At 39.3% G+C, this 19,304-nt stretch overlaps 1 protein-coding gene across 3 annotated transcripts in view; it reads right to left on the bottom strand.

Moving 5' to 3' along the window:
- ASNS (asparagine synthetase (glutamine-hydrolyzing)) overlaps positions 1-19,304 on the bottom strand; it is a 183,159-nt gene that overhangs the window by 56,558 nt on the left and 107,297 nt on the right. The window contains exon 3 of one of the 3 annotated variants that reach the window (XM_084974132.1): positions 12,280-12,423. The exons of the other annotated variants lie outside the window; for them this stretch is intronic. The gene's annotated coding sequence lies outside the window, so the exon portion shown is untranslated. The remainder of the gene's footprint in view (positions 1-12,279; positions 12,424-19,304) is intronic. 3 annotated transcript variants of the gene reach the window in all.

A 19,304-nucleotide genomic window follows, 5' to 3' on the forward strand; every position in this document is an offset into this window, starting at 1 on the left:
TATTTTAGTAAGTGGAAGGAGTGTTTCTGGAATTCGGCCTCTGTCTGCTGGTGCCAAATTGAAATGCAGAGACAGTTTGGGGTAAAGCAGAAAAAAATAGCTTTATTATTTTGCCAGGCAAAGGAGGGTCACAGCAGGCTAATGCCTTAAAGACTGTGCCCCCCACCACCCCTTAGAAAGAACTGCAAGGAGTTTTATAGTAAAAAGCAGAAAAACAGGTTTTCAAATAGGAATCAGGATTGGGACAAACATCTTCTTTCTTTTGAGGGAATCTTATTCATCAAAGCCGGAGTGAGGAGATGTTCACGATGGTGGTCTTCTGCCTCAAATAACAGGACTTGGGCAAAGGGCACATTGATCAGAGATAAGAACAAACTAGAAAATTTCCTGGAAAACATCATGTGCTAATAACCTTTAACCTACAGGCAACTGTGCTGAAGTTTCCTAATCTTTAGCTTATGGGTGATTGTGTTTAGGGTGCAATTCAGTCAGGGAGAAGGACAACATAGGACTCCAAGCTGTTCAGTTTTAAAGTATTCATTTCTAAAAGAAGCATAAACAATATAACTTTTCTCTTAGGTGTATAAGATGCCTATATTATTATGTGTATTCCCTGAGAAGGAACCAGGATCCTGCTCCAAGGCTGTACTATTGTTGCTTGACTATTCCTCCCTTCCCTGATCAGCAACTGTCTCAACCTGTCCCTAGGAACTCAGGGAAGTTCATGGTGGCTGAATGAGGCCCATTTCCTAAGAACAAGAAATGAGGGACACAGAAAGGCTCTTGTGCCCAGGAGCCCCACAGGGCCATGTCCAGTATCAGGAGTGATTATTCTTCTCACATGTTCTGAATCTGTTTTATTTTTCTACATCCTACTTACCCCCACCTTGTATGCTCTATAGTTACATCCTTGCTTTACACTTTACCTGCCTAGATAGTAAACTCCACAAAAGCAGGGCACTTGTTCTAATCACAGTTGCTTTTTTAGGGCTCAGGACCAATGTAGGTAACTCAACAAGTATTAACTGAATGAATAAATTTGAGCAGTACCAGTACATTTAGGGAGCAGAATCAGTGGCCCTGAAAGACCAAGAGAGAGGTGTATTTAAAACAGAGCCAATGTTTGAAAAGTAAGAAGCAGACAAAGTCATTGAAGCAGAAGAAAAAAACCTCTCCTCCACCTCTTATGCTCTCTTAATGGGATCTGCGAATTAAACTGAGAGAGGACAGGTTAACAAGAGAAAAGGCATACAAATTTTATTTGATGTTAATTTTACATATACACAGAGGCCTTCAAAGAAAAAGAGTGACAACATAAAGAGGCATTTAGACTCAGGGACTTACATGCCATTTTAACAAAAGGTTAATATATTGTGGAGACCTGACTAGATAAAGGAAAGGGGCTTAGGCTTCTGGGGAAGTAAAATGTGGGAAGGTAAATATTTGTGGAAACTAATGGAAGATAAGGGTTACTTAGTAAATTTTGTTTATTCAGACTCATCTTGGTGCTATCTCTCTTTCCAAAGGGAAGATTCTAGTTGCAGAATGAATTCAGAAATGAAATGGAAATTGAGAAAGAAAAGCGAGGATTTATTTGAGAAATACCTCTTAAAGAAAGGTGGTTTCTCTGGCATGCCAGTTACAAGGGGCATCCAATTGCATGGGTGGAATACTCCCTGGGAAGGTGGGATTTGTTTGTCTAATTCCTTAGTTTTCATTCCAGTTCCACGAAGGAGAGATTTCGTCCTTGCTTAGCTTTGATCAGAAATGCCATGGTGTTCGTGCATGATGGGTACTTCTTATCTGCATAGCTAATTTTATCACAATGTTATTATAATTATAATGAGGGCATAATGAGCAACAGGTTACATTGGGATGCTGGAAATTTTCCACCTTTCTTAGTCTCCAGGGCACTTATCACACCAAAATGTGTGGTTTCCTGTCAGTCTGGAGGTTCTTGCTTTCCTTTGTCTGCCCACAGACCCTACTGTTTGCATGATGTATGGTTTCCTGCCATCTGGCCCCATGGTCCCCTTCTCTGCTCATAACTATCTGCCTTCTGTAACATCTCCACCTCCAGTGATAAATGTTATTCTTCCTTTCCCAGTATGAGAGGGAGACCCCTTCACAAAGGAAATTTATGCCCTGTTTTTGGCAAATAGAGGGAAGGTAGAAAGCTTTTCCTCCTGCTGTTTCTCAACTGCCTTCAGCTCAAAATAATTCTCATGCTAAAGTGGCATATTCTGATCCCCTTCAACATTACAGAGGACAAGTCAGAGAGGCAAGAAGAGAATTAGGAAAGGATAGAGTGTAAAGACAATGGAATAATGTGATAGAACAACCAGGAGTCTGCTTAGCATCTTTCAGGAGGATTGGGAGTGAAAATTAGCCCCCAGGTATAGCAGAAAGAAAAACCCATAGTCACGAGATTGGAGGCAGGACATCTCTGGGGCTCTGAAGTCTGATTAGTAAAATCAATATGTAGTTGTAATGAACACAACATAGCCAAAACTAAGTAAGAAGAGAAGGTTTCACTCTAGCTCATAGATAGCCCTAATATATTTATAGGATGATTAAATGGTCCACATGGAAACCATGAATCTGCTCAAAGAAACAAATTTTATTTGTACAGCACAAGTCTGGGCCTCTGAGGACTCTGAGCTACAAACTTGGGCATCCAAGCCCTCCAAATGGCAATGCTCTAAAATTAATCTCCTCCACGTGTCATCAGTTGAAAACATGAACCACTAAATATCAAGCTTTTAATCATCAAGCTCATTGCTTGAAATGCTGGCTCACGAAAACCTTTTTCTAGATAATTTGGCTGCTTGTGTACTTGTATTACTGGGAAAGAATTCTTGTCTGTAGAGTAGAAATACTTCTCACTTTTACAAGTGGGAGTTCTCACTGTGGCTCAGTGGGATCAGTGGTGTTTCTGGAGCACTGGGACACAGGTTGGATCCCAGACAGGCACAGTGGATTAAGGATCTGCAGCTTGGATCTGATCCATGGCCCAGGAAGTCCATATGCCAAAAAAGAAACAAAAAACTTGGATGTTGGATTTTGGTTTAATGTCAGGCCACTATGCACTTGATCACCATGAGTATATTTCAACCTAGATCTGACCACTTCTGGGACACTTGGAAATTTTCACTTGTGGATGGAAAAGCTCAGGTTCAAAGCATAGATTGCAATGACTTCAGGAAAGAACATATTCCCATGAAATCATTTGATGGTCAAACTCTCCACCTCAGTCATCTCCCCTCTATCCCACCATGCCCTTCAAACAGGCAAAGATGATAAAGTGGTACAGACTGAGGAAATAAACACAGCATGCAAAGACTTTTCTTTCTGAAAGTTCATTGGTAAAAAACAAGAAAGACTCAGGATGGCAGCTAACTCTGAGGTTGGGTCAAAGGTGGGCTTAGAGGAAGGATAGAGTAAAAAGCAAATTCTTATTATTGGGTAGAGGGGACAATACAAGAAGCATCTTCAGGGAGAAGAAAGAAGGTAGCAGCTATAATTCAGTACCTAGGAGGAGTGGCTCTTCTCTGAGAAAGAGGGTCCTCAGTTTTTTCAGAATACAAGAGAGGAGGAGGAATGGGTGCAGTTATAAGTAAGACTAGAGACAAGCAGAGGAGAAATAGGAAGAGTTTGTGCTTCAGGGATGCCATTTTCTCTGAGAAGTCTGCTAAGAGTAGTAGGGTTGGGGAAAGGGCTTTCAGAGATTGGCAGGAGTTTGGAATACCTAAGAAAGCAAGTGGGAAAGGAGGTGACAGGGGACAAATGGGAGGGAGAATGAACATCACTGTCGTCACCCAGAAGCTAGAAACCATTTCAAACTGTACAATTACTTGGCAACCAGAATCAGAAGTAAAGAAAGTACATGGCTGGTTAATACAGATTTGCTCCAAATTGAAGCAAATATAGAAAGACGAAAGGCCATAGAAAATAAGGCTTTTGGTGAAAGAATCATTGATAAGATGGAATTTAGATTTGGGGATGGGAACAGAAGGATGTAAAACTATAAACAGACTTGCAGAGAAGGGGAATATGGAGGGTAAAAGCAGTAGACATATTACTAAATAGGGCATACGAGGAGTGCTAAAGCAATAAAAGCATATAAAAATGGAAGATGATGGTGGAAGTGGGGATTAAGACATTAAGGGATTGATGAAGCCATGGCTAGAATATCATGTCAGCCAGTCAATCAAAAATTTCTGCTGTGTGACAGGAATACTTTAAATCACTCTCCCCAAGAAATTCTGGGCCAGGAGGTTCACAAATTCCTGATGGATGTCTGGTCATTAACCCTGTCTTGAAAAACCCTTGGGATACAGACATCAGTGATAACTAAGGCTTGTTAATTAACACCCATCCAAGCCTGCTTCTCTGTCCTGACAACCCTAATGAGGATCTCTACTGCACTGGATCCCAGCCTCAAATGCAGCCCCATGGGAACCCATGTCTCCATTCACCTTTGCCCAAATTCTGGCCCTCCAAGAAAAGATAAGGGCATATACTTCAAACCCAGTAGAGGCTGGCATATTCCAGCAGGATGCAGTACTAATGATCTCTACATCTGTACCTACTGGCCAGAAAACTTGAAACAAAGTTATTATTAGCCAAAGCTGCTGGTGAGCTCTGGAAAAAATATCCTAAGAAAGTAGCCAATAGCAATAGCTCTACTCAGACACTGTCAAATGCTAGTTGCCCAAGAATCAGCAAACACAGCCTGTTGATAAGATCAAGCTGGTTTATTGTTTACTGCAGGAAGAGAGACCACTATAATCACAGAGCTTTGGCAGTGACTCAGAGAGGTGGGGCAGGGAATGGATCGCAAGGTCAGAATTCAATGAGAATTCAAAGTATAAGGCAGGTGTCTCTTTCAAAGCAGCAGAGAGAGGGATGCTCTCTGCTGCTCACACAAGGCACATTAAGGATTAGTGAAAACAGCAAGGAGATTATTTTGAAGCAAGATATTAAAGGAATTATAGGGTGTAAACTCTAATGCTTTACACTGAAGAGTTAATGGGTATTATGTTCCTATTGGGGCTGTGAAAAAAAATACCACAAATTTAGTGTCTTAAAACAACACAAATTTATTGTCTTACAGCTCTGGAGGTCAGAAGTCCTAAAATCAAAGCATCAACAGGGCTGAGTTTCTTCTGGAGGCTCTAGGGGAGAAGCTGTTTCCTTACATTTTCCAGTTCTAGAAGTCACCTGTATTCCTGGGTTCATGACATCTTCCTCCATCATTCTGACCTCTGCTTTCATCCTCATATCCTAGCCTCTGACTCTCACTTTCCTTCCTCCTTCTTGTAAAAATCCTTGTGATTACTTTGGACCACCCAGATAATCTAAGATAGCCTCCCCATATCAAGATCAGTCACATAATCACATCTGCAGAGACCCTTTTTCCATGAAAGGTTAAATTATATCTTGAAAAAAATGTAAGGTAACTGGTGATAATAAGGGCACAGGTTTCAGGGATTAGGACAGAGATCTTTGATGAGATGTTATTCTGTCTTCTGGAGATCTACCATAATGAACAATCAAACTGTTTGCTTTGACAGGAGACTCTGGAAAAGTAAAGTACTGTTAATGAAGACTACCAAATCATGTTACTGTAGGCAGCAGGTGTCTTCTCAGACTGCAGGCTGAGTACAAAAGTAAGATGGCTTTGCCAAGGTGATCTACAGATTCAATGCAATCCCTATCAAATTACCAATGGCATTTTCACAGGACAAGAACAATTTTTTTTAATTTGTATGGAAATTAAAAAGACCCTGAACATACAAAGCAATCCCGAAAAAGAAAAATGGAGCTGGAGGAATCAGGCTCCTATATTACAGAGCTACAGTCATCCAAATGGTATGGTACTGGCATATAAACAGACACACAGATCAATGGAACAGGATAGAAAGCCCAGAAATAAACCCACACACCTATGGTTGACTGATCTACAACAAAGGAGGAAAGAATATACAATGGAGAAAAGTCAGTCTCTTCAATAAGTGGCACTGGGAAAACTGGACAGCTGCACATTAAAGAATGAAATTAGAATACTCTAACACCATACACAAAAATAAATTTAAAGTGGATTAAAGACCTAAATGTAAGACAAGATACTATAAAACTCTTAGAGGAAAACAGACAAAACAGCCTTCGACATAAATCACAGCAATATCTTTTTGGATCCACCACCTAGAGTAGTAAAAATAAAAACAAAAACAATAAATGGGATGTAATTAAACTTAAAAATTTTGCATAACAAAGGTAACCATAAACAAAATAAAAAGACAGTCCACAGAATGGGAGGAAATCTTTGCAAACAAAGTGATTGATTTGGGATAACTTTCCAAAATATACAGTCATACAATTCAATATCAAAAAAAAAAAAACCCAATCCAAAAAATGGGCAGAAGATCTAAACATACATTTCTCTAAAGAAGATATACAGATGGCCAAAAAGCAAATGAAAAGATGCCCAACATCACAAAGTATTTAAAAAATGCAAATCAAAACTACATTTATCAGCTCATACCAGTCAGAATAAATGTTGGAGTGGGTGTGGAGAAAAGAGAGCCCTACTAAACTGTTGGAGGGAATGTAAATTGATAAAACCACTATGGAGAACAATATGGAGGTTCCTCAAAAGACTAAGAATAGAACTACCGTATGATCCAGTGATCCCACTCCTGGGCATATATCAAGAGAAAACTATAATTTCAAAATATATATGCACTGCAATGTTCTTTGAAGCACTTTTACAATAGCCAAGACATGGAAGCAATGTAAATGTCCCTCGATAGAGGAATGGATAAAGATGAGGAACATGCATACAGTGGAGTATTACTCATTCATAAAAAAAGAATAAAATAATGCCATTTGCATTAGCTTTATCATACTAAGTGAAGTAAGCTAGACAAAGACAAACATCATATGATATTACCTATAAGTGGAATCTTTTGTTTAATGATATAAATAAACTTATTTACAAAACAGAAAAAAACTCACAGATTTTGGAAAAAAACTTATGGTTACCAAAGGGGACAAGTGGGGGAAGGGATAGATTGGGGGTTTAGGTTTGAAATACACACTATTGTATATGAAATGGATTGTCAATGAGGACCTGCTGTATAGCACAGGGGAACATTGTGCAATATTCTATGATAACCTATATGGGAAAGGAATCTGGAAAAAAAATGGATATGTGTATATGTATAACTAAATCACTTTGTTGTAATTCAGAAATTATCACAACATTGCAAATCAACTATACTTCAATAAAACTTTTTAAAAAATGATGGCTTTGGTTCTCATAGCCTTGACCTTCAGCATCTAAGGCAACTAAGATCCACATATCACAATAATAGACATGACTTACTGAATCCAGATTTCTTCATATAATTTAATTTCACTGTTTGCTGAGTGTCCAAGAGCCATAATTGCCAGTTAACCACCCAGTCTGTAAAGCTGGAATCCCAGAGGACAAAGGCTGCTCTTTTAGCAAAGCTGCCACTCTGAGAAACTGTAGCCATAAGGCCAGACCACAGTCTAGCAACAGCAGAATATCTCTTCTTGGGAGACTGTTGAGGCCTCTAAGGCGGGTGACTGGAGGCACCTGTAAACCTTAGGGTGAACGAGGCCAAGGGGTTCTCCCTAGGGCCAGTAAATTATTCCCATAGGCAAATACAGATCCTTCCCACTCAAAACTCTCCATCTGTGGCTCTGAACATGGCCTGCAGGTCTTCAGAAATATGGTGTACTCATCAAAAAGCCTCTTCAGTTTGATCTTACTTACCCTTGGGTCTCCTGCTGGGGAAATATAATTAAAAACAAAATCTCTTTCCAACTGAGAAAACCTCTCCACAAAGGTAGAAGAGAAAGAAAATAATTTTATTATAGAAAACCCATTAAATCAGAATGTGATGCACATTACAGGCAACATGCTGAAGAGTTTGCAAAGGCAGAAAGAAATCTTATTCTTTAATATCGCTAAGTGGATACATTATATTCATGTATTCAAGCTAAAATTGCTATATTTATTTTATCTTTGCAAATTGAGATAGGGTTTGCAATTTGGATTAAGTGACAGCTGAAGTTAATTCCATTTCCTCCTAGGAAACTGGGAGATAGAGTGACCTTACTCTAAAAGGTCAAGGCCAGTAGCACATTTACCTGTTACCCTACCCCCAACACCAGAAAACTGACTTTGGCCTCCATTTTAGTTGCTATCCCCAAAGTCTACCACATTAATCCTAAATTATCCTATCCTTATAACCAGTGTTCCCAAATTTCAACCCATGGTTATATCCCTCTTTTGGTGAACTCCATTCAAAGGCCTCCATCTTATCATCTTCCCACCAGGTCTCTGATGTGGGAAAGAATTTGTATTTCAGTGGAAAACTGCATTGCATAAAGGACATCCCTTCAAGTTATCAGGCTCTAGCCCTCTCCATTGTTCTTGAGCTCTGTAAGTTGTAGGTAACTGATAGACATGCAAATTCTGTCCTGTATTATAGAGGTTCAATTGTCTTTCCTGACAATCTATGCAAAAAAATTTGCCTCCATTTACATGTTCAATTCAATATCCTTTTGCTCTATACACTTCTGAGCTTTTTTGACTTTTCTTTGCACAGATTATAACATCTGCCCTATTCCCTCTTGAGCTAAGCAAACATCTTCATTTTAATAAAAGTATAATGAAGTGGTTCAGAGTACGTCACCCTAAAATATGCCACTTTGGCATAAGACTTACTTTGAGCTGAAAGTTATTGAGAAAAAGGAGGCACAGTGTAAATTCTCTGCCCACTCCCAACCCTATCTGCCTTAAAGCAGAACATAAATTCCCCTTGTGAAGGTGCCCTCTCCATCTTCCACTTCCCATTCCAGGAAGGGGACAACAACCTGATCACTGGAGATGAGATGTGCCAAGAGGAATCTACCTAAAATATCATATTATAACAACTTTTATCTTCCATTAGTTTCCCCCATGTATTTACCTTCCTATAGTTTGCCATCCTTGGAAGCCTAAAACTCTTTTCCTTGTCTTGTCATTTCTCTACAAATTTATTCTTCTTAGTTAAGATGCTACAAAAGCCAAGTTGTAACCACTTCTTTGAGTTACACATGACTGAGTTTCTCCCACAAGTATGTGCACTGCATGTGTTAATAAACTTCGGTTTGTTTTTCTTTTCTTTTTTTGCGTTCGTACTGAAGTATAGTTGATTTACAATGCTGTGTTAATTTCTGCTGTACAAGTAGTCAAGGCATGGTGGTACTGGTACAAAAACAAACATATGGATCAGTGGAATAGAATAAAGAGCCCAGAAATAAACCCAGACACCTATGGCCAATTAATATTCAACAAAGGAGGCAAGAATACAAAATGGGGAAAAGACAGCCTCTTCAGAAAGTGGTGCTGGGAAAACTGGACAGCTGTATGTAAATCAAAGAAACTAGAACACCCCCTCACACCATGCACAAAAATAAATTCAAAACGGCTTTAAGACTTAAACATAAGACATAACACCATAAAACTCCTAGAAGAAAGCATAGGCAAAACATTCTCTGGCATTAATCATACAAACGTTTTCTTTGGTCAGTCCTCCAAGACAATAAAAATAAAACAAAAATAAACAAATGGGACTTAATCAAACTTACAAGCTTCTTCACAGCAAAGGAAACCATAAAAAAGATGAAAAGACAACCTACAAAATGGGAGAAAATAGTTGCAAAAGATGGAACCAACAAGGGATTTATCTCCCTTAGAGAGAGGATGAAAACAAACAATCCAATCAAAAAATAGGAAGAAGACCTAAACAGACATTTCTCTGAAGACATAGATGGCCAGTAGGCAATTGAAAAGATACTCAACATCACTAATTATTAGAGAAATGCAAATCAAAACTACAATGAGGTACCACCTCAAACTGGTCAGAATGGCCATTATTAAAAAGTCTACAAATAACAAATGCTGGAGAGGGTAAGCTGGAGAAAATGCAACCCTTCTACACTGTTGGTAGGAATGTAAATTGGTACAACACTGTGGAAAACATTATGGAAGTTCCTCAGAAAACTAAATATAGAATTACCATATGACCCAGCAATTCCACTCCTGGGCATATATCCAGACAAAAATTTCATTCAAAAAAATATATGCACCCCAATGTTCACAGCAGCACTATTCACAGTAATCAAACCATGGAAACAACATAAAAGTCCATCAACAGATGAATGAATGAAGAAGATGTGGTGCCTTATACAATGGAATACGACTCAGCCATAAAAAAGAACAATTTTTCTCAATATGGATGCAACTAGAGATTCTCACACTAAGTGAAGTAAGCCAGAAAGAGAAAAACAAATACCAAATGACATCACTTGTATGGGGAATCTAAAACATGGCACAAATGAACCTATCTATCTATAAAACAGAAACAGACTCATGGAAATGGAGAACAGACTTCCAGTCTATTGGGAAGGGAGAAGGGCATGTAATAGACTGGAAGTTTGAGGCTAGTAGATGTAAATTATTATATTTAGAATGGATAAGCAATGAGTTCCTACTATATAGCACAGGGAACTATATCCAATCTTTTGGGGTAGACCATGATAGAAGATAATATAAGAAAAGGAATGTATACTGGGTTACTTCACTGTTCAGCAAAAATTGGCACAACATTGTACATCAACAATACTTTAATAAATGTAAAAAAAAAATCTGGTATACAGAAAAGTGATTCAGTTATACATATGTACATTCTTTTTTAATATTCTTTTCCATTATAATTTATCTCAGGGGGTTGAATATAGTTCCTCGCACTATAATAGGACCTTGTTTTGTTTATCCCTTCCATATGTAATGGTCTGCATATACTAACCCCAAACTCCCAGTCCATCCCTCCCCCTTGTTTTTCTTTTGTCAATCTGACTGGCAGGGATCCAGCTGGGAAAACTAGGAGAGTAGAGGGAACAAATTTTTCCTCCCATACAATAGGAATCATGATTTTAAACTTATTTTTTTTGCTTTTTAGGGCCTCACTCGCAGCATATGGAGGTTCCCAGGCTAGGTGTCTAATCAAAGCTACAGCTGCCAGCCTATGCCAGAGCCACAGCAATGCCAGATCCGAGCCATATCTGCAACTTACATGCCTGCTCACGACAATGCCAGATCCTTAACCCAATGAGCAAGGCCAGGGATAGAACCCGCAACCTCATAGTTCTTAGTTGGATTTGTTTCCACCATGCCATGACAGAAACTCTGGTTTTAACCTTTTTTATAAAAAAAAATTTTTAACGCTAGAAGTAGCAAAGAAGGAGAACGAGGCAAGTGCTCTTTTGCTTTACTTGCTACAGATACCATGCTTCTTTGCCCACCTTGCCTCATGGAGTTTTTTAATACACACCATCTCCCCATACAAAATACCTTCTTCCTTCCAGTTTACCCTTTGATCTTCTATCAACTCACAGCTACCCCCAAGTCTTCTTAAGTCCGTTGCCTTATCAGCCAGCCACCTCTGGATCACCTGAGAGAACATTCTAGTCCATCCCCTTCCTCATTTCTCCTGGACCCACTGACACCACCACACATGGCTTGAAGCCTGCTTTTATATCACTCTTGTTGAAATACCAGTAGGATGCTCACAACCTAGGACTTCCGAGAATGAAAGGCAATCATGTTAAAAATCACAAGGCAAGAATAATAAATCAGGACTGGCTTGGGCATCCCTGAGTGTATATTTATTTATGCTATGAATCTGTGAGAGGATTTGATATTGGAATCAGATAATAGGTGATTGCCAGTATCCTGGACAAATCACTCATAAGATATGTGATGTTAAGCAAGTTGTTTTATTTCATTGAGTTTTGGTTCTTTCACCTGTCAAATGGAAGTAGAAAAACAATTTTCCAGGAGTTCCCATCGTGGCTTAGTGGTTAACGAATCTGACTAGGAACCATGAGTTTGTGGGTTTGATCCCTGGCCTTGCTCAGTGGGTTAACAATCCGGCATTGCCGTGAGCTGTGGTATAGGTTGCAGACGTGGCTCGGATCCTGCGTTGCTGTGGCCCTGGCATAGGCCGGCGGCTACAGCTCAGATTAGACCCCTAGCCTGGGAACCTCCGTATGCCACAGGAGCGGCCCTAGAAAAGGCAAAAAGACCGGAAAAAAAGAAAGAAAGAGAGAGAGAGAGAGAGAGAGAGAAAGAAAGAGAGAGAGAAAGAAAAACAATTTTCCAGCACCAGTTGCAAAAACTAGATGGAAGGTTCTTACCATAGTGCCTTTTACAAAAGGGTGCTGAGTAAAAGGCATCTCTGATCACCCATGTGAGACCTGATGAGGTTCTTGCCCTTCAGCTTCCAGATTACAGGCCTTGCTCCTCCTGATCCTGCCAGCAGTTCAATCCATCCCCCAACCCTAGGCCAATGGAGAGGAATTAATACACTTCCTGCCTTCCACCTTGTATTTTCCACAACTCTACCTCACAGTTTACCATAGAAAACTAAGAAAAATACCTGGTATTTTGGGAAAACTTTTTCTTAGACATTTTCATTATTTAAGCACTATCTCATAAAATATCTGAAAGGAAATGATGGTGTAGATAACATCAGCACAGAAAAGGGACTTTTAAATCTAAATTCTAGGCAGAACTGAACCTATTCTAGGGGTTTAGATGGTGGATTCCATTACTGTTGTTGTAACATTATTTGTAAAATAAGCAAAATGATAGCATTTACATGTATCTATGGGGTCTGAGTCATTTGCCTCTAGAAATATCTATATAGAAGACGGTAAGGGAAAGGCCAAAAGGGGATATCTATAAGACAAGGAAACAAACAGCATTTACCTGGTACTCCCTAAACTCTTTTCACTTCATCCCATTCTGCCCAGCTGCAAACCAAAGCAAGCAGCCCCTTGTCTGATTGTTAGCTGATGCTTGGAGTAGATACTTGCTGGCAAGCATCAGAGATTGCAGTCTGCTCTCTGCTCTTCTAAGCCTTCCATGTCTGAGGATTTCATGAGACTGGAGATTATATCATTCTACAAGGCCCTACCAGGGCTGGAAAGGGGCCTGAAAATTTATCGCTACCAAAAAATTCCACCATAAACTAAAAACTGGGGGAAAAGAAGGATAAAAATGGGCATGTTAAAGCTAGATCTGTGAACCAGGCTATCAAAAAAGATACGCAACTCTGAATCATGAAGGAAGTTTTGACAGCTAGTCTCTCACTGCTTCAAAGAGTAAGGAGGGGGTGACTTTTTTTTTTTTTTACGATTTGGTGATTGCCTGCTTTGACCAATATCTTTTATATGTGTTTTTATCTCTTTTGAGGAACTTTATTCATTCAACAAAGATTTACTCAGATTTAAAATGTGTTAAGAACTGTTCTGAGCCCTGGAAATACAATGAACAAAACATGAAAATCTCTGCCCACTGGAGTTTATGTGCTAATTAGGAAATAGTCACCTATTGTGGTAATTATTCTCCTTATCTCACCCTTCTCCTTTTGTTGTAAACTGTTCCGCACATTATTTGCTTTATGTTCCTTTGACTAAATGAAACACAGTATCTGGTAAAGATTTGTTTCTTAAACATTTATGTTGAACTGATGAGTGGCTAGAATAGTAGACTGTATTCATTAAGTATATAATGGATTTAGTGAAGCTTTCTCTTTTGTCTATAGGCAAAATTAATACCTCTCTCCCTTTATAATCTCAAGCTTTTTACTTCAGCTGCTATCCTAGTCCAACTACAGCAAGATTTGGTTGAGTTGATACCTTTGTTTCCACCAGATTAGGAGTAGCTTCTGATGAAGCAACTACTTGAAGTAACACTGCATTCACAAGCACTAAGACTCTCAAATATTTATTCAGTCTATAGGGCAGCAAACTTTGCCATCCTCAAATGTATCACTTTGGCATATGGATTATTTCAAGATGAAAACAATCAAAGCTCAAAAGACTCAGAGAAAAACTTTGACCTTCCTCTTAACTGCCTAAAAGGATTTAGACAGAGGACCTGTTCGCAAGAATGGAGCTATCATTATAGATGTGTCAATTGGAAAAAAAACCCAAAAAACAAAAACGCGTAACATAAAAGTTGAGAATTATGTTTTATTCAGCAAACTTGCTGAGGACTTAAGTTTGGGAGACAGTTTCTCAAATAGCTCTGAAGGACTGCTCAGAAGTGGCATGGGAGCAGCCAGGATATGCAGGAGTCTTTGAAAACACACACACACACACACACACACACACACACACACAAACAGTTAGCTGGAACATCAAAAGATTACTGTCAATTAAAGAAAAAATAGACATCTCAAATTAGTAAATTTAGCAATTTTCTTTGTATGGGAAGATAGAAAAGTCTGGGCTCACTGAAACCATTCCTTTGATATGCACCTTAACTCTGTGGGGCCAGTATCCTGTTTTCTCCATCCTGAATCCCCTCAGGTGTACCACTGGGGGAGGAAGGGATCAGCTACAGTGGCCGATGGCTTGATGGTCACAAACACCTGCTATTTACTATTACTGCAAGTGACATTCTTTGTGCACAAATAACGACAGTATAATATGAATGAGTTATGGTAGACAGGGAGGGACCTACCAAAGTCTGTTTCTTAAAATTCCTCTGTGTCCTATTTTTCTTTATGGTCCACAAATATTTGTTTGCCAAATGTTGCTCTTTTTCATCGTCCTGTGAATTGCCTTCCTTCCCTTTAAAGTCCCAGATCTTTTATTTTTATTTTCTTTTCCAAACAGTTCAATGTTGATTTTTTCATTATATTTAATTACTAGGTAAATTATCCATCCATAGAGTAGGATATGAAATAAGACTCTGGGCTCAAGCCCCAATCATATAGTTGACTTAGGATGTGACCATAAGCAACTTGATTCCCTCCTGAAGTTTCTAGGCTGCCAAACTATGAGTGCCAATTAATGCATTCTTAAGATTCCTTTAGGCCTTAGAATTCTAAGCACTAAACAGTTGTAAGTCAGGCATTCTTAAGCAAAGAGAGTATAATGTCATGAGACATGTTTCTACAATATTTTCTTAGCCTCTTTGCTGAAAACTCCATCTTGTTCTGCTTTACTTTACCCCATCTTCCTGCTTGGAAAACAGTCACAGTGCTGGTAAATGACTTAAGCTTAAGAACAAAGACCTAGAGGCATAAGTTATTCATAGGGTCAGCTGAATGAGGACATAACACATTGGTCTAGGCACACAGGACCTGTGCAGATTGGCACGCCATTTGCACAGCATGATACGTCCTCTTAAGAATAAAAGAAAGAGGAGCTTCATGGCCCCAAGGGGTTTATGAGGAGTCATTAGCAGGATATGCATTAGCAAGGAAAACTGAGGTGCAAACCTAGGCATGCAGGGTTGCTGCACTTAGGCTTGCCATCTGCGGAAGCACAATGATGATTCTCTAGATGCTATGCATAGATAGCTGATGCCAAGCTTCCTCAAAGGCTAATGATTGTTAAATGCCTAAAGGTCAGAATAAAAGCTTAACCATCTACCAGCTATGTGACTTTTAAAATAACTTAAAAAAACCTATATCCTGCACCTACAACCCCCTCCTCACTTGACGTAATCCTCAAGAGCACAATAAGAGCAGTGTGGTTTCTTGAGGCAGGGCTCTTGGTCCCTAAGACCTTGAGTCCCCCAGTTCCCACCTTTACTTAAGATAAATGTCTCTGTGTCTTGTTTTATGTTAACTTTTTTCCTTAAGTTTCACAGCACCCATTCTTCAGCCCCATCCTGCTGAGCTATTCTCAGCAGTGTGAGTGGTAGAGTGAGAGAGAGGAAGAGATATGCATATTTGTAATTTTGAAGTCTGGGTATAAGTTAAAACCCAATGTATCATATCATTTTTTGTTGCAGAACAGATTGGGAGATCACTTCAAAGTGCCTGCATGCATGTACCTATTAGGCAACTGCATGTACAGGTCTAGAAATATGATCATCCAAGCTGGAGCTCAGATGCAGGAAATCTGAGTGGTTATAACAATAGCTTATGAGTCACCCAGGCCTGGGTTCAAACACTGGCTTTAACTTTGCCTAGCTATGAGAACCTAGACAAGAACTTTAACCTTACTAAGAACGTATTCCTCCTGGAGTTTGAGGAATGGATTAAATGAGAAAATGTGTACACCAACCAACAAAGGGCCAGGCAGCAAAAGTGATCGGTGCCATTATCCTCATATAGATGTGAAAGTCATCAGTCATCATGATATAGATAAGGGGTGTTGCCAAGGGTATGATGCTGGAAAACTAAAGAGAATCAAAAGCAAAAGCTCAGGGACTCCAGTGCCAGAGAAACATGCAGAAGAGGAGTAGGCAGAGAGATGGAGACAGTAGCCAGAGCAGATAGAATGCCAGGGGAGAATCAGGACAGGGTGGAGCTGGAGGCTGATAGGAAAAGTGTGCCAACAAGCAGGAGAATCATCTGCATCCTCCTCTCAGTAATTGAGGACAGGCGATAAAATTTAACCCTTAGATTTGGCAAGTGGAAGCAACCTGGAAAAATGGGAGTTTGAATAACTTTGAGAAAATTGAGGAAGTACACGAGGATCTCAATTAGCACTCTAAGACTCTGAAAGCTTAATCATAAAAATGGGTACATAGGAGTTCCTGTCGTGACTCAGCAGGTTAAGAACCCAGATAGTACCCATGAAGATGCAGGTTTGATCCCTGGCCTCTCCCAGGGGGTTAAAAGTCTGGCGTTGCCACAAGCTGTGGTGTAGGTTGCAGATGAAGCTTGGATCTGGCATTGCTGTGGCTGTGGCGTAGGCTGCAGCTGTAGCTTTAACTCGAATCCTAACCCAAGAACTTCCATATGCCATGACTGTGGCCCTAAAGACCAAAAAAGAAAAAAGATGCATAATCTTAAAAAAGAGTACAATCTGTATTAAAATCAAGAAGAGCCCAATTAAAAGTATGAGCACATCTAAACACATAATTTGGCTCAAGCTAAAAACCTGAGTATCTTAATTTTTTTTTATTAAATCCATTATAAATTCCTTTACCTCTGTTTCAAAAATAAGTGCAAATTTGTCTACTTCTTTCCTATCTCCTCTGGCCACTGCCCTAACTGAAAGCATCCCTCTCCCCTCTGTACCATCAGCACCTTAACAGCCTTCTGCCTCCTTTCTTTCTCCTATAGAATCCATTATCCTGAACAGCTATTTTTAAAACAAAAATTGGATCATATCAAAATATTGTTCTAAATTTTCCGGAGACTAACCATTGTACTTGGACTAAAATTCAAATTAAGGAATTTGTACAGGGTTGTTAGGGTCCAACATGACCCTACTATAGACTATATCTCTGACATCACCTTATCCTTGCTTTCTACACTTCAGCCATAGTCATCTTTTTCTTATACATGTCAAACAGTTTTCTATTTTTTTTAAAAGAGTGCCCCAAGTGACATAGCTTCACTACTAATTAAACTTATGCCGTGGGAGCGGCCCAAGAAATAGCAACAACAACAACAAAAAAGACAAAAGACAAAAGACAAAAAATAAATAAATAAATAAACTTAGATACAGCTCTGCTCACCTCCATGGCACCATCACATCGGCCTGTTCTTTAACTGAGTTTATTGTGTAAGCAAAATACTGTTCTAAGGATTCAACATGCACTTTTTCATTTAATCTTCACCACAACTTCATGAGGTCAATGATATCATGATTCCAATTTATTAGGAAAAAGAATTATAAAGAGGTTGAAGAATTGAATAGGACCATACAGCTAGAAAAGAGGAGCTGGGATAGTCAACCCCAAGCAATTTGGGGTGAAGGAGGGAGGGGTTAGGGAGGAAAGAAGGAAGAGAGAAGCAGAGAGAGAGGCTGCAGGTGATAGCTTAAAGAAAAGGGATGCAAATGATACTGGAAGCCAGAGAAAAGGAGACCCTTATTATGCAGTGGCAGAATGTTCATCATTCTCAGCTCTCCAAAAGACAGATGATTCTAAAATTAATAAATGATTCCAGGAATTCCCATCATGGTGCAGCGGAAACGAATCCAACTAGGAACCATGATGTTGTGGGTTCCATCCCTGACCTCTCTCAGTGGGTTAAGGATCTGGCATTGCCATGAGCTGTGGGGTAGATCACAGACATTGCTTGGATCTGGCGTTGCTGTGGCTGTGGTATGGGTTGGCAGCTGTAGCTCCGATTATACTCCTAGCCTGGGAACCTCCATATGCCACAGGTGTGGAGAAAAAAAAAAAAAAAAAAAAAAAAAAAAAAAGCAAAAATACAAAGAAAAAAAAAAGGAGAAAAGAAAAAAGTGATTCCCAGCAAAGATCCAATTCAGGACCCTATGAGAAATACATGGTCTAAAGATGAGAGCAAAGTAGCGACTATAAATCCCTTTCTTAAGGCCTAAGAAAGGTTTAAGGTAGCAGTTCAAACAGACCAAAGTCCCTGTAAGGAACTTAATGTTGTGTCTCACAGATCCTCTCCTCATTGTGATTCTAAGAATTTTAAGAGCATTGTCTTATAGCAGTCTTACAAAAAGCTTGGTACAAAGGGGCTTATCTCAGGGAGACATGTAGATGTGGTTTTTTGTCTAATGGAGGATAATAACAATATTCAGAGGAGATCTACTAAATTTTTAAGAGACTGTATTGGTGAATACACAGCTTAAACTAAAAGAAACATGAAATTTACAAAATTAAAAGATTTGGACCCACATATAACTAAGTGTTGGAAGTAGGCTGAGAAAATTACTCTGTTGCAATACATAAGCAATTTATTAGGAAAAGGAAATGATGATTCAGATGGCAAAACCAAGAGCCCAGAGGGCAGAGCCAAGAGCCACTGTAAATCATTCTCAGGAAGTAAGACTGAATCCTAATCACAAAATGGATAGCATATGCCCAGCTAAATTTCAAAGTTGCTTTGGCATTTTACAAACATGAACATATTTTATTTTCAAAACAGCCCTGTGGAGTAGATAATAGTCCTACAATCCACATTGTATAGATGACTGATTTGAAGTACAGCAAGATTGTACAACTAGCTCATGTCAGAGCTGGAGTTCCATCACAGGCATCCTGAACACAGGATTTTGGCATTGCTATCTCACCAGAAAAATTTAACCTGAGAATCCACCCTCTTATCAAAAAAATTTTTTCATTTAAAAAAAAAAAAAAAGGTGCTTTGGAATGGCAACTCTTGTGTTCCTCCTATTTCCCCTCCTTATAAAGGCATTTAGAGTGGTTTTAAGCCTATCCCACTATTGTATATTGGGTGTGTGGGGAGCAGACGACTTGTCTTTTCAGT

This window comes from Sus scrofa, chromosome 9 (genome assembly GCF_054392235.1).
Source record: "Sus scrofa isolate SSC_HxYL_T2T_F1_AM1 chromosome 9, Sscrofa_HxYL_maternal_Yorkshire_Landrace_v2.0, whole genome shotgun sequence".
Taxonomy (NCBI): domain Eukaryota; kingdom Metazoa; phylum Chordata; class Mammalia; order Artiodactyla; family Suidae; genus Sus; species Sus scrofa.